General features: G+C 39.5%; 1 long non-coding RNA gene across 1 annotated transcript; it reads left to right on the top strand.

Annotated features, from left to right (window-relative positions):
• The first annotated feature begins 649 nt into the window (after positions 1–649).
• On the top strand, positions 650–13,454 carry LOC129480208 (uncharacterized). Its single transcript, XR_008656939.2, has 5 exons — positions 650–770; positions 5,957–5,992; positions 6,665–6,810; positions 12,961–13,138; positions 13,362–13,454. It is a non-coding gene; the product is annotated as an uncharacterized lncRNA (long non-coding RNA).
• The last annotated feature ends 7,271 nt before the right edge of the window (positions 13,455–20,725 follow it).

The raw sequence follows: 20,725 nt of genomic DNA, 5'->3' as shown, positions 1-20,725 counted from the left end.
AGCAGAAGAGAATACTTTCCCAGGTGGCAAGTCCCCCAAGTCTGACTTGCACCATGGAGAGAGGGTGGAGAAGAAGGTGAGGGATGAGACATTTCAGGGGTGGAAGCTACAGGGCTTGGGTGCTGATTTCTCTGACTCCTTGGAGTTATACAAAAATAAACACAAAAGCAAGAAAATTCAGATTTGCCTTACCCTAGCCTCTTTCTCTGTCCCCCAGGGATGAGTCTACTTATAGCTCCTTAGTTTTCCCATCTGTTAAGTGGGAAAAATAAAACCAGGATCTTATGGCTCCCAATGGGATATAGTCATATGTTACTGTAGCACTGAGACTTTGTGCAAATGCAGACTGGTTTCGTTCTCCCTGCTAATAAACTGTCTTTCTACCAGAATACAGTACCAACAAACTTATATTTTCTGGATATCAGAAAGCAATGGTTTGGGTTTGAGCTATTCACTCACTTATGATCTGAGCTTATTCTAAAAAGACTTTGCAGCTTAGTCTAATTGGGTAATTGGGATGTTTCCAGATGAAATTCAACTTGTAGTTTTAAAAAATGCTTTGAAGAACTGGTTGCCATGGTGCTTTTCTGCTGACAAGATCCTTCACTGGCTCCCACTAAGCAGCAGTAATGGGCTTCTGTTTATTCTGTTTCAGGTTACCCCACCTGAACGTCCTCCTGGGAGGAAGCAGGGCATGAATCCGAAGGAATTAGTGAAGTCTTTCCATAGCCATCCTTGATGGCGGAGCGGAGGTGTGTCTCAGCAAAAAGGTTTGTCATTGCAGGGGCTGGAGGGCTTAGACCTAGTAGCAGCCCAGCTGTCGTGCTGGGGCTTCCCAGACCACTTCACTCCTGGGCAGCTGGGAGTTGAGGAAGAAACCACTGTGCGTTTGTCACCGTATAAACCAGATGGCTGCTTCAGGATATGAACACTAATCCCCTCATATTTGTGGGCAAATGAGTGTCTGGCAGACAGAATTGCCTTTATTTTAAGAAGTAACATGGTCTTAAAAATTAATATTCATGTTTTCATAGTATCACTGTTTTAAATTTGAGAAGGTCTTTGTTCAAAGTCAGTTTTTCAACCTATTGGATACCATTCTTACCCCTCATCCTTAGACTTCTTGTACCAGAGTGTTTATTGTTAGAATGTGAAACATCTGCCCCAGATGCAGTATTTTTGGCCTCATTAAGAGTTTTTCTAGTTCCTCTTCAGTTATGTCAATATTTACCTTGGACAATGCTTTGTATCCTTTTGTTTATAATTCCAGAATTCTCCAAGACAAACTGATTATTCATGACTCTTTGGCCTGGGTTACAATTTAAACATACCTTATGTTGATATTTTAAGAGTATGAGTCCCCCAAACTATTTCTACTACTTCTCCTAGATTCATACTTCATAATCTTTCATTCTCACTTCATACCCTATATTTTTCCTCCTTCCAGGTATCTTCCAAACATATCCTTTTTTTTTTGTGGATTATATTCGTAGAACGTGAGATGCAAACTTTTTCCTCCTTTCCCTTTAAAATCCCATGATCCTGGCTGGGCGTAGTGGCTCACACCTGTAATCCCAGCACTTTGGGAGGCCATGGCAGGTGGATCATCTGAGGTCAGGAGTTCAAGACCAGCCTGGCCAACATGATGAAACCCTGTCTCTACTAAAAACACAAAAAAATTAGCTGGGTGTGGTGGCAGGTGCCTGTAATCCCAGCTACTTGGGAGGCTGAAGCAGGAGAGTCACTTGAACCCAGTGGGTGGAGGTTGCAGTGAGCCGAGATCATGCCATTTCACTCCAGCCTGGGCAACAAGAGTAAAATTCCATCTCAAAAAAAAAAAAAAAAATATCCCAGGATCTCTCTCTCCTGCCAAGGATGTTTTTATAATAGTGCATTGTACCCACATTCTTCGAACACTTCCATTGTTTTCCTAGAGAGCACACTCTTCCACACTGCCTGATCCCTCTTATTAAATTTCTGATCACTGATATAAAAGACACATGACCCTTGTCTTCCCTGTCTGAAGACTATAGTTTAACTTCACACAATGAGTTTAAGGAGGCCTTAGTGGTAAATAGACATCAGAAAGCTCAAGCATGTTTTTCTTAAGTGATCCAATTATACAGAGACAGTCATCTTTCCTTAATCATGCAGGATTTATGAATCTACATAATAGTTTCAGTTCTCAACGTGTGCCTTGGAGTTGTAGATGACTTTAAATTTACTATTTTACCTATATTATTACATTTGATCCTTATAACAACATTATGAGAGACCCAGAGGATTCAAGTAACCTGTTTAAGATTACATCGTAAGTGGAATAAGAATAGTTTTTGCCCTTAAGAATGTTTATATTAATAAACTATTTGAGTTTATAAAAGTCTTTCTGTTCCTCTAAAATACTATACTGTTTCTTGATTTGGGAGACATTGCTTGTGCTGTTTCCTTTGCTTGAACTACCTAACTGCTCTCTTTGATTAGACAAACTCTCACCCATTTTTCAAACCTCAACTTCAAGTTGATTTCCTCTAGAAGCATTCCCTGATCTCGCAAGGCTGGGCTAGGATTCCTTTCTCTGTGTTCTGTAACACCCTTAAAAATACGTAAATAAATTCATCACAGTGTCTGCCACTTAATGATAAATATTAGCTGTGATGTCATTCCTCATCCTATCTCTTATCATACTTTATATATCTTGCTTGCCGTTGTATCCCCAGTAACTAGGTCTGGGGAGGTGCATAATAGTTGTTGAATGAATGAGCAATGCACAATGAGTCTTCTAGTTGATGTTGTCTTGGGTCCTTGAACTGAAGAGCAAATGCCAGAGAGGGCACTGAGATTGTCTAGAGAATTTTGGGCATTTCCAAGTGTAATCCACAGACTGCCATCTGAGTGTTGGTAGCTAAAATGATTATCTGTTGTTTCTCTGCCCAACACCCTTTTCCTTTATTTTGCCGTCACTCACTTTTCCTTTGGGGACTGCCCCCTTCCTCTCTTTTGATCAGTGTTGTTCAGGTGGGGCTCCCAACACCTCTTTTTTTTTTTTTTTTTTTTTTTTTTTTGAGACGGAGTCTCGCTCTGTCACCCAGGCTGGAGTGCAGTGGCGCGATCTCGGCTCACTGCAAGCTCCGCCTCCTGGGTTCACGCCATTCTCCTGCCTCAGCCTCTCCAAGTAGCTGGGACTACAGGCGCCCGCCACCACGCCCGGCTAATTTTTTGTATTTTTGAGCAGGAATAGGTCTAACAAGCATATTCCATCCCCTAGGTGCAGTGTAAAGCTTATGGATGGCATTCAACCCAAACTGAGCTGATGCACATAATCCTCGGATTTCTGCTGAAACTTTTAGAGGAGAGGGTCTGTTTTTTTCTTTCTAAGATTGCAAGCAACAGAAACAAGCCTGGAACTATAGGTTCTTTGGGAATTTGTGAAGAGATCAGTGAATCCAACACAGAACATCCAGAGCCAGGAGATGGTGATAGAGTGAAGGCATAATGAAGACATCATTTGAGTATCTGGGATTCAGTAGTACCTGAAGCAAGATTGAATTTCCAGGTTTATTAACTAATAGGTTCCCTTTCTGGTTGCAACTAGTTTGAGTTGCATTTTTATCAGTCACCAATAGTTGATAGTGTTTTGACTAACTCAGTTGGAAACAAAATATCATGGTATTTTTATTACTGATTGTCCCTTTGTGGATTTGCCTTATGCTTTCACTTTTTCATATGTGTTTTGCATCCTTGCAACTTGTCTTAAATAGTTAATCATGAACTAAGTAAGCAAGCATATTTTTGACTTTTCTCAAGTCCTATGTCATGTGATAGGCTCATTGGATGTCAACCAGTTCATATTCGAGCTGAGTACATGCTTGGGATTCTTTTTCTGGGAATGGCGATGACTTTACACAGATTCATCTTTCACCCTCTCACACTCTGCCTGTTGGACTCCTGCGGTAAACTGTGGGAGAGTGAATTCGCTGGGATCTTGGAGGATGACCTGTGATCTCAGAGTAATGTAAGCAAACTCCTGAGCCTGTGGAGTCAGAGCCTCAGAGCTGAACCTAACTGAGCTTTGCATCCAGATCTGGGCAGACAAGGCCTTCAAACTCTCTTTGGAGAAACTTCATGCCCCCTTAGGGAGCTGGAGAATCAAAAGGAATTGCAGCCTATTTGGTTTTCATGGTTGGTGAACACTGGTCTCTAAGTGCTATGGTGACTTCATGCATGGGCTTCTTTGTCCTATGAACTGGAGGATGGATACATCCCTTTTTGCCAGAAGCCCCCTATGAAATGCCAATGAAGCTCCCTATGGTGCTTGTTTACCATAATCAATAGATGAATCAATTGCTTTCTATACTTGATTCAAGGAAGTAATTAAAGCAGGGAGGCAGGGGTATCATTAATAGAAGTTCAGTCCTCGCTATCTGCCAAAATCTATTTCTGGAAACTAGATCATTGAATACATCAGTGTATAATGGATAATATATTCCCATTCAAACAGTGTTATATTTGGGAATTGTGTTCCCAAACAAGGCCACAGCTTCACATAACTCAGAGGTGACCTTTCATTGTCCTGAAATCCAAGATACAAACTGCAAAGTCTTAAGATAATGAGATTAGGATCTAATTACTATTAAATTGCAAAAATGTAAAATGACAAGTTTAAAATGGAATTATGTATTCCATACCTATTGTTTATATAAGGGCCTGTGTTACCCATGAACTATTCGTATATCATTAAAAAATGTATTTGACTGTCACAGTTTAAACAAAAGGGCAAGGTACTAATTATAAAAAGTATCCTTACTTTAAAAGTAAATTAATATTACTTGTCTTCTTAGGATTTTGAAGGGTTTTTAGGAGGATAATTTAGATGGCTTAGATCTCTTTAAATGACCACTGCGCTGGCCTTCTTTTTTACATTTCCCTACAGTAAGCACTGGTGTGCTAGTCTATTGTGGAACCAACTATGCTAGAAAATATGTGTTTGTAACGACGGCAATGATAGTAATTTAGTGGTGTTATATTCTCTGAATCTGGTAAAGACATGGAGGAGTAACATGCAAGTCATCATTTATATAATACAGTAAAATTTCAATTAAAAAGGCATAAAATTATCCATGAGGTGAAACCCATTTTTGCCGTGAACCACATTTATTATTAAAAGGTGAAATCTTCTTCTCTTCTTCAGGAGGCTGAAGTAGGCAGTTTAGCACTCACTTCCATGTGGCATATTAAGCAAGGATATTTTGCACTTCCTTCTCATTGTAAATATTCTTTATTTGCTCTTTTCCTGTGATGTCCTAATAATAAGATTTGGCTTTAGGCACATGGGCAGGGTGAGGACCTAAAAGTCCTGAGCTAAGGCATAGGCTCCAGCTCAGTCTATCAGAGAGCTCTACCTAAAGGCCTGGGACACAAGCACAGCTGACAACGAGGTATTATTTGCCTTCTTTTTGTCAGGATTTCTTTTGCATATGACTTCCCAAGAAATTTCCTAGGAACCTAGGTCCCTGGGTCTCCAGGACACCATCATTTCCATTCCATCAGTACTTTATAGGATTCCTATTAGAACCAAAAAAAGAAAAAAGATTTTCTGCTTAGCCCCAGTTAACCTGAAAATTCAATTAAACAGCATCCTCCAAACACTACAGTTCATTGACGATTAACTATGCACGTTCTTGGAAAGGCCAAACTAGATAAAACTGACATTTTGAGAACTGTATTTTGCACTGAAATAGAGATTGAAGTAGGAATATATTTTTCCTTGCTTGTTTTGATAGCATTTTACTGATGGGAAGTTTGGGGAGGCCTGAGGGGGCAAATATTGAGCTTTTGATTTATTATCAGTGAACATTTGCTCCAAACTGTACCCCATTGCTTCATTTACAAGTGATGTTTCACAGAATTATCTTTTTGCTTTGGAATTTTATTGCTGCTTTCTCTCTTGCTTCCCTAGATGATCGTTGGATATATAAGGGCTACAGTCACTGAGGTTAGTGTTGTGTTCTGCATTGGATGAATTTTCTTGACTTTATCCCAGAATTAGTGAGTATAGACAATGACCGTGCTGATGTATCCATTCTACTTGGTGACACACTCTTGCCAGAGCAACTGGCAGATGGTCTAGTGTGGGGGATTGCATTGGAATGGGGAAGATGCTGTTAGGAGAGTGGGTCCTATTTATTTAAAGCCATAATCCTCCATTTTTCTCCTGATATTAAGCATTCCTGCTTCATAACTTTGTTCCACCACTCTAATTAGGCAGGCAGCCTTCCTCTGCCGTTTCATTTTATTATTTTATTTTATTTTTGAGACAGGGTCTCACTCTGTCATCCAGGCTGGAGTGCAGTGGTGCAATCTGGGCTCACTGCAGCCTCAATCTCCTGTGCTGGAGTGTTCCTCCTGCCTCAGCCACCCAAGAAGCAGGGACTACAGGCGTGTGCCACCACGCCTAGCTAACTTTTGTCTTTTTAGTAAAGGCAAGGTTTCACTGTGTTGCCCAGGCTACTCTTGAACTTCTAAGCTCAAATGATTTGCCTGTCTCAGCCTCCCAAAGTGCTGGGATTACAGGTACGAGCCATCGCATCTGGCCCTCCTCTGCCATTTTATATTTCCACTTGGTTGTACTTCATTTTCAAATTCAACATTTTTATTTCTGACACAGAAAACTTCGCCCAAACTGCTCTTGGGTGAATGTCTGGGGGCGTTATTCCATAAGTCTACAGCTTGATTCAGTCTCCTGCTGAAAATATAAACGGGAAACAGCAGAGTCAATGAAAGGAGACAAGTGGTGCTAACTGACTGACAAAGGTAATCTCATTCCACTAGAGTTTTTCAAACCAATGATAGACTAGACACAGAGCACATGCCCTGTAAGATGTGTGTGGTGCTGTTTTGTCTTTGGATTGTATTACTGTGCCTTGAATGACGTTAGTTCTTGCATATCTTACGTTCCTCTCAGAACATTATTCTTAGAACATGCTACCTTATGTGCTAGGTCCGGGAGTGTAAGAAACCTATGAATAACATATTTGTGAGTGTCTAGAAATCCAGATACTGTTTTTTGTTTGTTTGTTTGTTTGTTTTAAAGTGTTATTGATGGAAAGAAAAGGAAGCCTCCATTTGCTTCTAAGGAAAAAGTAATTTCTTTCCTCCAATGTCTCTTGGATAGCTAATGGCTCTAGAGACAGGCGTGGACATGTCTATGGATATAGTCGTACAAGCTCAGAATTTTACCTTTGATTTGCTGGGAATCTTTTCTTTAGTGTCCTTTCATGGACATTAATTATCCATTTTTATTTTTAAGCTGCGGATGGTTTACTCACCCTCGAGAGAAACTTTCTTATGTAAAAGTTGTTTTCCATGGTCCCAAGATGGAAAACGACAACTCTTTAATCAAAAGGCTCTGAGGTACTGGTGCCACCTTTGTCTCTGGTTCCCAGAGAATGTTTTTGGAATCCTGACACCATAAGGAAAGTGTGGGGCAGCAAGCCTTAAGGGAGATTGTTAAAGCAAGACCCACATCTTCTGTGCATAGCCAATGCCTGCTTTTTCTCCACCATCTTCTTCCAAGTGGTTATCATTCCTCCTCCATGGAGATCCTGCTTTTCCTGCCCTTTCCAGCCTTTAGCTGATACAGGGAGTGTGGAAAACGTAGAGTGTTCCTTTAATACTTAATAAAATCAGACCTTCTTAGGAGGTCACACTGAGGGGAATGTTGCTAAAAACAACTGGCTCTTTGGCAGTGCTAATCTGCATTTTCCTAAAACACATACCCAAGAGGGAAAAAGTGTATGTGTTAAGATGAAGATGGAGAATGAAGTTATCGATCTTCGTAAAGTTCATAATGTTGGAAGGGTCATGAGAGAAACACACTCTCAAACTGAGTAATAATCTACAAATAGTTAAAACAAAAGTTCCTCCAGCCATAGCTGCACCAAGAGAAGTGGGACAGAAGTTCTGATTGAGAACTTTGATTTCCCACAGATTGTTTGAATCTTACATGAAATTTGGAAAGGTTCCCTGACATCAAAGGCTGTTTCTTTTGGCTAATCTATTGAGTATGTTGTACCTGTCCTCCCATGAGCCCCCCACGACTGGGAACATATGTCAGATTCTTCTTGTGCCAGTAATTTAGAGGCTCATGACAATAAAATATCCTTTTTCTAAGTAAAAAAAAAAAAAAAAAGGGTGGTCCTGGGGAATGTTAATGCAGCAGAGAATAGCGATGATTTACTCCTCCCTGAAAAAAATATACCAAGTCTGATAGACCCATATCTGAATATTATCTGCATAATTTGAAAATAACACATAGAAGGAAATAGGCCCAATCTCAGTATCCTGTTCACATTTACATCTGGAACAGCTGCCAGGACCTCTCAGAGTTGATTTTGTTCAGTTCTGCAGGGCCGATCTGAAACCCAGGCAGAAAATGAAAGTGAGCAAATTTACCTCTGGCATTCAAAGAAATGCTTTTGGTCAAAGTGAGTATTTCTGACCATGACTCATTTTCAAAAGAAGCATTGAATTCGCTTTGTCATCTTTGCCTGGATCGGGCTCAATCAGCCCTTTTATGATTTTTAAAATATCTTATATAGGCGGGATGGCATTTATTAGGCTTCAGCTATTCAATATTGCATTTCAATGTATAAAAGTCACTGTTCAATTGAATATTGAGTTTTCTGAGGAAGTAAACCTACAGAAAAGAAGTTTGCAAGAATCTAAAATAAATGAGTTTGAGAAAGATCAAACTGCCCTATGGCTGTTTCAAAGATCAAAAGATCTCTCTTTTATAGAAATCAGGAGCAGTTTGAATAGCCTCTTTCCTCTATCGCAAAGACCCATTTTTTCACTATCATTGATAGTTTGGGACTGCACCATAATGGTATGAAAGGCCTTGGCGAGGAGGGAAGACGATTTTATTCCCAAAAAGGACGCAGGACTTTTTCGTCTGAAATAGCTGGCTTTTAATTTAATTTGATCTGGAGCCCAGTAGAGTGAGCAAATGAAAACCTGTCCTTAGCTCCTTCAGGAGGAACACTGGCCTTGAGGGGCATGAGAGGGTCTCCTGATAATTGTTTTTAAAGGCTGCTGTGTATCTTTGTTTCTGCCTCTAGGAGAGGCTGGATTATATGGTAGATCACTATCTTTGAGTTCATGTGCTGTGCATAATCTTAGGAAGTTACTTAATCTTTGTAGATCTCAGCTGCTTCATGTGTAAAATGGGGATAATAATATGTACCTTATTCTTGGAGTGAGCTCCTTACAACTCAGGGCCTTTGCTGGTGCTGTTCCTTCCACTAGGCTAATTCATGCTTGGCCCCAGTATCCAGCTGGAATAGCTTTTTTCTGGGAAGGTTTCCACGGACCCTCAGATCAAGTCATGCTAACTCCTCGTCCTCCTCCATTAGACCGTGTGCTATGATTTTCCTTGTAGTACTTGCCTCAGTTATAATTGAAAATGTTTTGTGTAAGTACTAGTGCCATGTCTGGCTCCCTCTATAAGGGATTAGGAAACCTAACTTATTCATCTGTCTCATAAACTAGAACAAAAACGAAATATTTATTGAATGAATGAAATCAACAGAGACAAAGTCTACTAGCAAATGATAGGTGATTAACAAATGGCAATTTCCCTTGTTCCCCTACACTGTGAGATGCTGGAAGCCAGGACAAGCCTTACCTCTTTACCAGAAGCACCTAGGGTGGGGTCTTGACAAAGTAGCTGATTCAGGAACATCTGTGGATGTGCAGGTGGACATTGTCAATCATCTCTCTCTACCTATTTGCCTTCTTCCTCAGCCTGTTCTCTGTCTTCTATCTAAAAGTGCACTATCAATTTTCAGAGAGATGCTAGAACACTTGTTCATTTTCTTATATGGCAAGTTTTCTCTGTATAGTTTCATGAAAGCTCCCTATATGAAGTTTGCAGTGAGAGGCAAAAAACTGAGTCGTGATCATGGTGTTTCTGGCCCCAGTTAGAGGGTTAGGTGGAGAGGGTGAGTCGAAGTTGTCAGCCCAGGGAACTTTACAAGTGAGGACAACTTGTAAACATCACCGCCAACATTATCATCATCAGCAACAACTAATAACAACTTCTTTAAATTTTAAAAAACCTTTGCCTTCTTGCCTAGGAAAAAAAATCTCCATCAACATCACAGACCATTCATGGTCATCTACCATTAGAATCTTTTGCTTTGATTAAGGCCATTATTCATAAGAAGTTGCTATATTAGTTACTGACTATTTATCGTGAATTAGTTTATCAACCATTTCATCTGAGAAGATGAAGGGCCAAGTATTAAGTTACTCGGTTGCCTATGTGGGAAGGAAGTATTTCTGTCAGGGTTTAGTTGTACATAACAGAATTCAGTGTAGTCATTTTTAGCAGAAATGAGTTTCATACAAGGAATAAGAGCTTACAAAGATCACTAGAAAGGCTAGAGTTCTTTAAGCAGAGCTTCCAGGAATCACACCTCAGAACAACACCTCAGGACTGGCCCACGGAGCCAGTTGCTGCCTCTGCCATGATCAGGTTGGTGAATAAGGAGGTCGCCTCTACAACTGCTGGCTCTGCACCTCACCACGTCTATCCAAACTGCACTTGCCTCTCAATAGCCACAGTGATAAGATCTGGACCCTGGTGGCTCTGTTATAGTTCCCACATGTCTCCACACTGTGCTGGTTAGCAGAAGTGGTGGGATGCAGCCTCAGCCTTCATGTCTGCTTCTATAGTCCAGCTCTCATGAGGGAGCGTGTTTGGCTCACACTGGGTTTCACATGGAACCTAAGCAGCAGGGGACTCTGGGAAATGAGGTCCTTAGATTTTCTGACTCTTGAGGGCCATACAGTAGCTGTAAAGAGGAATCTTGCAATGGAGTGAATCAGTCTGCAGATCCTATCGCAGGGGTTACATAGTGGGTGGTGTGGGGGGGGGCAGGGGGGCAGGGGAACATTTTTAAGGGAGACATAAATGGAGAGGGGGCTGAAAAGAATCTTGACTGGCCTCACAACTTTGCCTAGAGCTGGTCCTGGTTATTAAAATGAGGCATTTTGGGAATGCCACATCAGGGAGACATTATTGTTTTCCTTGGGTAAGTGGTTTTGAGTTCTGTATGTAAAGTTTCTTGAGTAAATAGGCTCCTTCTTCTATGCTCCTGACATTTATGGAGGGGTGTTTTAGTTTCCTTCTTAGCAGAGACGGAAAAGTGTTCCTATGCCCTGTTCAGACACATCTACTACTGGGTAATCTTTCTTCATGCTAGTGTCCATCTTTAAAAACGTCCCCATGACATCGAGTGAAAAGAGAAGCTTTAGATGCTCTCCAGGAATGTCTGGCACTTTTATCTACTGGGTAAATTGCTATTTCCCTGATGAAGAGACCCAAATGAGGGCTGGAAGTCAGTTATTTTGGATGGATCATGGGAGCCCCTCTGAGTTTTGGAAGCAGGCAGTCAGTGGTGCTATCCTGCCATCTTCTTTTTAACATTCCATCTAGCAAACACCTTAAGCTTTAATAAACATCTTCTCCTTTAATAGTGTTGACTCCAAGCTAATAAGGCAACTAGCAAATCCAGTGAAGGTAAACTTCTCATTAACAATTTATTTAACTTTGTTGAAGAGAGCAATTCCAACTTTTGCTAATTGAGTTTGTAATAAAACATGGATCCATTTTACTGCCACCCTCAGGACCTTAATCAAACTCCAGGAAAGGTAAAGTCACTCTCATTAGCAGACTAAGAGGCAAAATCCAGGATGGAATGGAAGGTACCAGAACACCGTTAAATTCCAGAAACTTCAACAGGATTATAAAGCAGCGGCACAGACTGGCATTTCACAGTGTTTTGAATTTTATTTGCCAGAGGAAGAGCCCTTTTGACATGAAGCTAAAGCTGTGTGTAAGACTTTGAAGATACTGGCTTTAGTATGTGGGCGATGTGTTCAGTTTCTCCCCCTTTATTTAAGATCTCTCTGTGGAATATGGAAAAGTGTGCTGGCCAGACCTGTAAGAGGACTTGCCCTTTTTTCAGTCAATCCAAAGCCTTTTTCTGTGGCTCCAGGAGGTGGCTGTAATTTAGGAAGGAAATTTATAAGGAAACACTGAGGAAGACCGCCTAAAGTGACGGCCCTGTGGGCAGAGGGACATGTGGCGTGTCTGTGATCGGCCAGCGATTGAATTTGAAGGGATTTAATAATTCTTCATGAAATTCTCTGCTTTTTCTTCAGACTTTCCTCTGCAAGCCTGATTAAATGCGTATTATTTCTTCTTAAGTGATTTTACAGGACGTTTATTTTGGATTTATGAGCATCAACACGTTTTAAAAGGTATTAGCGAGCTGTACTGCTGGATACTTGTTCTGTAAATCAGTAACTCTACTCTATCAGCATCAGATAATAAGAAATCCTTCAAATTATTACTTTTTTTCTTCTTATATATTCATTCAGGCAACAAATATTTTAAAACACCTACTGGGTGCCAGGCATTGTGCTAGGTTCTAGAAATACTCCAGTGAACAAGACAGACATGGCCCTTGCTCTCAGTACATTGTAAAAAAATGTTTAAGTTTGGTGTCTATATTATTGTGAAATTATAGGGAATGAATTTGAGTTAAAGTTCCGTTCCCATTGAGCACTCTTCATCTACTGAGTCAACATCTATATGGAGAGGCATGAGCAGAAGATGGTTCCCCTGTGTTTTTGACATATGCTAGTATGTGGTTCCATTTAAGGTAGGAATAAAAGATGAGTGGGGGGAAAACTTCCCCTTCTCCCCTCATCGCCTTTTCCCAGGGTACCCGTTCCATAGAATTTGAAATTGTTCAATTTGTCCAAGTTTTTGCCCCCAAAGAGAAAATGCCCGAAGTGCTGGTAGAAGTCCTTAAACAGCCTATTTTTGGGGGAGACATCTCAGTTCCTACATCTGCATATAAAACTTTCTCTTTGTCTGTGTCCCATTCACAGGGCTGAAGTATAAGGTGCTGGGACCAGTTGTCAGTAAAGGGAGTATGATTCAATGAATCAATTAAATCAGGATGGAGAAGAGAAGCAAAAAGTCCAAGCCAGATAACTGGAACTACCTATGAAACCGGAGGGTGTGGTGAACAAAAGCAAAACGATTAGTCACAAGGTCAGGAGCAAGGTGAGTCAAGGGGAGCGGTTCAGAAAGTAGACTGTGGGGAACGTTGGGAGGTGGCGAGTGGGGTGGCTGTGTTTTATCTCAAGCCCTGCTTCTCAGTGTAATGGGTATGGGGCTGTCAGCTGAACAGCTCTTATTAGGCTACATACATGGAGCCCACTGGAAGCAGTTGGCTGTGCAGCAGCTGGAAGTCTCCCCTAGGACAACTTGTTCATTTCACCCACAGCATTGGGAAACCTGGATGAAGAAGAAGGTGGGAGAAGACAAGGAGGCTACCATTTTCTCTGCAGGAAATGGTGGTTAGCTCAAAGCAGAGGAGAATTCAGCAGTGTAGAAGAAGCTTGAGACTTTACAAAGTACTTTCCCATCCTTTTCTTTGTCCTTCTCAGTGGCCCCAGGATGAAGAAAGGTAGCTAGATGAAGGATGGTTCTCCTCATTCCACAGACGATGAACTTGAAACCAGTGAGAGTGAGTTTAAGGTCACATAGCTATGTAGGGTCAGGGCTCGAGTGTAAATCTCCTCATTCTAGCTGCAACTCTTTCCATTACAATTTACTAGTATTTAAACGATATGTAAAAAATAAGCAAATAATGAAACACAGCATTTTGCAAGACATAAGGGTAAGATTGTAACTGTGTCTCTTTGATTCTTGTGGAGACTTTTGTATTTGCCCTTGGCCACCTCCTTTCTCACCCTTCTGGCCCTGATTGGGCACTGGTGAAAAGGTGTCTGTGAGCATCTACTACACCTGCCTCCCCCAATACACAGACTGGCATTCTCTCTATGGCCGCAGTCCTCAGGGTAATTAAGATTGTGGAGTAACAGGAAATATTTTATTCAGTAAGATTATACTCATTTGCTTATTCAGTTGCTGAACTATCTTCCAGGAATACATCAGAAGGTTTTACCATTCTATTTGCCTGCCTTAGTTGGGAGATCTGAAGGAAATGAGTTTAATTCACCCTTCACATTTCTAATTAAAACTTTTTACATTTCAAGCTTTTTGACAGGAAAAAAAAAAAGAAAAATTCTGTGGAAGGCAGCTTCGAGAAGACATAATCCATGTGTGACTGTTTGAGAGCAAGAAGGGTTAAAAAAGGCAACAACAAAAAACCTGCTCATTTTTGCTGCTTGCTTAAGAAAAAAACAACTCGAGCCATCTCCAAATGTAGTTTAATCCATTTTCAGACTCTATACATTATGCATCAAGATTTTGTACAAAAGGAATTTGAGAGGAGCGTTTGCATGAAACCACTTCAGTGGATTAAATTTGCAGTTCAGCACATTAGACTCAAAAAGTATACAAGACATTTTGAGAGTCCCTGTCTCCTTCCTTTATATGCATAGTTCCTACTTCAGGTAAATAAGTTTTTAAGAATGAGTGGATTCCAGCAGCTGTCTTTAAAGAAAAAATTAAGAAAGGATTTGGTCTACCTTCCACTTAGCTTCACAATGATTGCAAATGTTTGAAGCACAGAAAGCCTAGTTGAGAAGGTGGATCTCAGCTGTTCTGTGGACCTCGAGATTCTTTTAGGCAAAGCCACCCTATCAAAGGTGGAAAAGCTAATGTGAAAAGACATTCTCAATAGAAGGAGTTCACACAGTGACGTCATAACTGCAAACCCCACCCACCTTCAGTTCAGAGTTGAGATGCCACTTGTGTAGACCACCCGGATGGTAAGCTCAGACAGTCATCCAGATGTCTTCATCTAGTGGAGGCCAAACATCACTGAGACCACATCTGGATGTTTAGTGGGCAAGTGACATTTTTATTTCCTGCTGTTTAAATAATAGATTTGGGGGATCTTGGAAACGTAGTCTTTATTTCCTCTTACCCCAGAGTTACTCTGCTGCAGGAACACGCTTTATGACAATCGGGTCAAATCAGGAGCAGCCAGAGAGCCATCCGTTTCTGGGCTGTTAATGATGGGAGGTCCTAAACTGACAGGCGGAGTCTGACGTCTAAACATCATGACTGTTATAAACCAGGAGGTGTCCAAACAACCTATGGAGCACCTGAAAGTTTCTATAATAACTTGTATTTTTTTTTTTTTCAAGTGTTGAAAAGTTCCTAGCAGTGTGGCTGGTTGCCTGGGCTACAGTGTTGTGTTGACAGCTCTGGTCCTTTTCCTGGCAGCCGAGGATCTGCATAGTGACCAATGAGAGGGGAGAATTCTGCTCTGAACTTTCCATTAGGCTCATGATTCACTTTCAAATCCACACTTTATGAATGCTGTGAATTCAATGTAATGTAGCTGTTGAGGTGTCTACATTCAAATTGGATTCCATTAACTTTATGGTGTGATTAAGTGTCTGAATCATCAGGACTTGGGATTGAATTTATGTGCCTTCTGCGAGCCCTTTTGTAGACTGGTAGTTTTGATTAGTGTAATTTGATGTATGGGATTGGGAGAACAAACCTAAAGACATATCACCTCAAATATAACAAGGATCTGAGAACCCAAATTTGAGCATTGAGGTGGGTGGTCACTCTCAGATGTGCAGAGTGGAGCTACTCTTCAGCATGCATATTTTTTTCTTTAAAGAACTTGATTTTTGGTGTTAGAAGGGACTTAGAGGTCCCTTCTAAGGGACCTCTAAATTTGGCTTTCAAATTTTAAAGTACTTAACTATTAATTAGGGTGCTTCTTTAAAAAAACGCCAATTTCCAGATCGTGCCTTCTGATTCTGAACGGCTGGAATGGGATGCAGGAATGGAATTATAGACCTCCCTGGGAGAAATGCTGACTTAGTTGTTTTGCATTTGGAGGAGTGACAGGCCTCATCCATAGCCTTCCTCACAGCTAGTGGTAAGAGAGTTAAGCCCAGAACTGGATCTCTACATGTTTCCTCAGGGGTCATTCATCATGTACTTAGTTCATGCTCATGAGAATTGACATTTATGACATGGAAATTATTGGTAGTATGAAAGTGAAAAGAACATGGAGTGGCAGAGAGTGTGGCATATTACAGTTTAGCAAAAATGAGTTCTGAAATCTCATTTGAAAACTTAAAAGTTCTCCTCAACACATAGGGGTTAAATGGGAGATGCACAATGCTTCACATATTTGAGTCAATTTTAGGCAGTTGCTAAGATAGCAGTGTACAAAATATTTTTACTTTTGCATTTCCCTTTATAGATTTCTTTGGACTTAAATACACTGAAATTTTAATTTAAATTCTCCATGTATTTAAATTCCAGAATTGATGAAATTAAACGCTTTTTCATTATTGCTGACAATTTGTACTTATTCTTTAATTCTTTGTGAATCATTTTTCAGATCCTTTGTGAACTTCTCTACTGAGTTTCTGGCTTTTCTTTTTTGGTATTGTTTTTAAATAGATGTTTTTTATTAAAGTTATTAACTCCATATCTGTCATACAATTTCCTGAAAGTGTTTTTCTGTTTTTTGTTTTATGTTTATTGTTAATTTTCTTTTATATGGAGCAGTTTAAAATTTTTCTACAGAAACATTAAAATCATTCCTTTTTACTGTTCTTTGTGATGATGTTTCATCAGTTTTGTTTGTTAAAGCTCTCCCTATTACAAGATCAGGAAAATAATCACTTATACTTTCTTATGGCTATTTTGTAGTTCTAATATTTACTGCTTTCACTTGTTGGTATGCTTTGTAAAATGTAACATACAAAATATAAATATATACCATATAAACACTATTCCTCAAATAGTTGTCCTAGCATCATTTCCTGTATATTACTTTCTATTTGGTTTGTAAAATACATGATAACTACCACTTATTGTATACTTAGGTACAGTGCTAAATATATTTAATGAATTGTTCATTTTAATGCATATATATTTTATTTGGTTCTTACAACAACATTCTAGCAGTTATTTTAAATCCCCTTTTACAGATGAGCAAACAGAGGCTTAGATAGCTCAAGTTGCTTATCTATTAAGAGGCAGAGCTGAGAGGCAACCTCAGGATAGAGTGACTCCAAAGCCCACAGACTCAGTCACCCAAATCAGTTTTACCATAAAACAAATTCTTAGTGTTAAGGTCATTTTAGGGTTTTGTATTCTATTTCATTAACTGGGTTTCTATTTTTTGCACTAATATCATACTTTTAAGTATTTTAGCTTTATGATGTTTTGAAAGCGTCACACCTCATTACTCTTCACCTTTTCAAATATTGAACTCTCACTGGTTCAATATTCATGTTCACCTCAGACTAACATCAGCAAATAGAAAAATACTTCCTGAGATTTTCAATGGAGTTACTTTTAAAACTTGATATCTTTCCTATATTTAAACTTTGCATCTAGCAAAATGTCCTTTAGAAGAGTTTTATAATTTTCTTCAAACAGGTCCTTTACATCTTACTGTCACTTTAAGTATTCTGTATGTTTGTCACTCTTGTAAGAGATTTTTTTCCATTATATTTTCTAACCTTTGTTAATTTATAGATAATCTATTTTTTTTTTTTTTTGAGATGGAGTCTCACTTTGTTGCCCAGGCTGGAGTGCAATGGCACGATCTCAGCTCAGTGCAACCTCCATCCACTGGGTTCAAGCGATTCTCCTGCCTCAGCCTCCTGGGTAGCTGGAATTATGGGTGTGCGCCACCATGCCCAGCTAATTTTTGTATTTTGGGTAGAGACAGGGTTTTGCCATGTTGGCCAGGCTGATCGTGAACTCCTGACCTCAAGTGATCTGCCCGTCTTGGCCTCCCAAAGTGTTGGGATTACAGGCATGAGCCACCGACCAAGCCCGGCCAGATAATCTATGTTTTAATATTTATTTTCTCATTTGACTTCTTACTGAAATTTTTAGAATGATTTTCTCATGGGTTTTCATTGTAGATAGTCTTACATTCTACAAACAATAATGATTTGGGCTTTGTGTTAATTATACTTTTACTTCCTACATGCTGTCTTACGGCAGTGGTAGAAAAATCAAAATACTAGTGGTGAAAACAGCCAACCAACCAGTGTATGAGTCTGCCTTCTGCACTTTCTTTCACAAGAGATTTACGAAGTACCTATTCTGCACCAGACACTGTGCTCGACCTTGGAGATAGAGCACCAAACCAGATAGAAACAGTTTCTGTCCTTCTAGAGCTACAGCCTGGGCTGGAGACAGACATTAAACATGGAATAATACAATTACTTCAAATCACAACCCTTATCTCATTCTTGATTTTAATGAGAATGCATCTGGTGTTTCAATTTTTAGTCAATTTGAGATATTCTTTAAGATGTGTTCTTCTAAGACTAGTTTTCTAGTTTTTTCAAATAAAGTCAGTATGTCTCTTGAGTTTTAGGAAAAGGTTTCTCAATGTTGCCTCCTTTCACCTGTTTTCAACTTCATGCATTTTATAAACAATAAACCTGAAGCTTAGTTGGGGAGATGCGACAGGCCCACTATCATGACATTGATTTCGACCGAATCGTTGCTGGAATCCATCTCTAGAATTTATCTCAGTACTGCAAGGGCAATGTGTCTATTTACCAGATGTCATGAACCTGTCAATGTATCTAACTTAGATTGGAAGCTTTTCCAGAACAAGAACTGTTTCTGGGATGCTCTTTGGGCTTCCCTGGGTCAAAACAGTACCTGCTGCATTCTAATGATTGCTACTGGAAAAGGAGAATCTCCATGCTTCCAGTGGGTTGATCTAGAGGCTGGCAAATGACACTGAAGGCTGGGATGCAGCATACACCTGTCAGAAGCAGTGTTTAATTCTTCTTATCATAAAAAGTCAGTATAGAATGCATGAAAAACACAGAAAGAATTTTTAAAAATCATCTGTAGTTTCACCACTAAGCGATAACCCTCCAATTTGTTTGAATTCTTTTTCTTTGCCTATCAATGTTCCCCCACAAACACAAGTCATACTAAATGATAGATTTCACCCTTTTATCATTTGATAGTATATTATAAACAATTTCCAAAATCTGCAATTGTCTTATTATTTTGTTTGTTTTGTTTCCTCTGTTTAGTGCTGTGCGGTGCTCTGGTGATTCATCTGTCTATTCATTTTGAAATAGTTCTAACAAATAAAGGAGCCTATGAGGACACCTTGAATAAAGACATTTAACTAAATCTGAAATAGCCACGCTTGGTTGAATGAGTGATGACCATGTCATCAAAATTTCAGCAGAAAGGAAATGGCAGTAATAATTCAATATGAGGCCAGCACCCTAAGAGCTGAATAGACTTGGTTTCAAAAATTTCTAGCGATTTTTCACAGACATGTTAGAATGCAGTAGCTTTTTCTATGACAATTATTTTTAAACCACACCCACACATAGAGATAATAATTAGCACCAGTAGCATAATCTTTGAAAAAGAAGAAAATTTCTGTCTATTTGTCTATCTACCTATCTATTATCTATATCTAAATTTGGAAATGAAGAATGAAGAGAATATTAGGTCATTCCAAGATATAAAATATTATAGAGGAAAGATCGCTTTGTGGAATAGAAATGGCAATTACCTGCCCAATAGCTCTTCTTTTTTTTCTCTCTAACAGAATCCCAATTTTGTTCAAGTATTGGCTGACTGTGTTTTTCAGGGCCATCCTCTAGCCTTGGTTAGTAAATCTTAACTCACCTAAATCTATCATGACAATTCTACTTCACTTATCAATATCTGGTTTAGGGTTCACCATGTGACACAATTCTGGCCAAAGGGACACAGAAAATTCTCTTGGCAGGCTTTGGGAAGTTTTTCTTGTTCTTAAGAAGAGATATAAAAGAGGAAAAAAATGTTTCTTAAAAAAATTTTTTTTTGAGTATTTAGTCCTTTTGTGAGGATATTGCTGCCATTTTGGGACTATAAAGGAACAATACTGGGGACAAAAGCCAAGGTGCTGGTGAGGGCACCACAGATAAATGATCTGGGTCCTCCATGACGTCATGAAGGCTCTCTACATTTTTTTTGTTATTTTTTGAGCCATTTTGAGTTTAGCATTTTGCTTACTTGCAGCCAAGAACATGCCAACTGATTCAGGTGGCACCCATCACAAGTGAACAACTAGTGACTGAGCATGTTTGCGGGAGGGAAAAACAAAGTTCTGTTTCTCTTTCCCACCCTGTATATGATCTGACTGTGTCTTTTATTTTAACCTATGGAACTGTCTATTATCTAAGCCAGATTAATACTTCAGAAATACATACTAGTATTTAGAACTGGATGTAGTTAATATCCATAGCAGCCAACACATCAGTATTGGCTCTGCTAAGGGACTTAGCCAGGTTCTTGGAGTAGGTATTTAGTAAATAATTTTTAGTGAATTAAAGACTATAACAGCTGAAGAAATGACCTTAGCCTAAGGGGAAAATTACTAGAAAATTAATAACTTAGGGTCTTGTTTTTTACATTTCTTATTAGAGAAATCCCAAGCCAATCATAGACATTTTAAAAATTACTAGCCTCACTTAAAGGAGAAAGTAGTTAAGGTGTGGACCCTGGTAGAAAATTCCTAAGTGTGCAATTCATCATACTTGTGAGGCTCAGTGAATTATTTCATAGAATGCCAGTTTAGGAGGGACTGTGGGCTTATATAAACTAAGAAGTAAGTACCTTATATAATAAAACTATAAGCAGGTCCCTAGTTAATGA

This window comes from Symphalangus syndactylus, chromosome 4 (assembly GCF_028878055.3).
Source record: "Symphalangus syndactylus isolate Jambi chromosome 4, NHGRI_mSymSyn1-v2.1_pri, whole genome shotgun sequence".
In the NCBI taxonomy this organism is placed as follows: Eukaryota; Metazoa; Chordata; class Mammalia; order Primates; family Hylobatidae; genus Symphalangus; species Symphalangus syndactylus.
The sequence above is the reverse complement of the archived record's forward strand: the minus strand, read 5'-3'. Positions and strand labels throughout refer to the sequence as shown.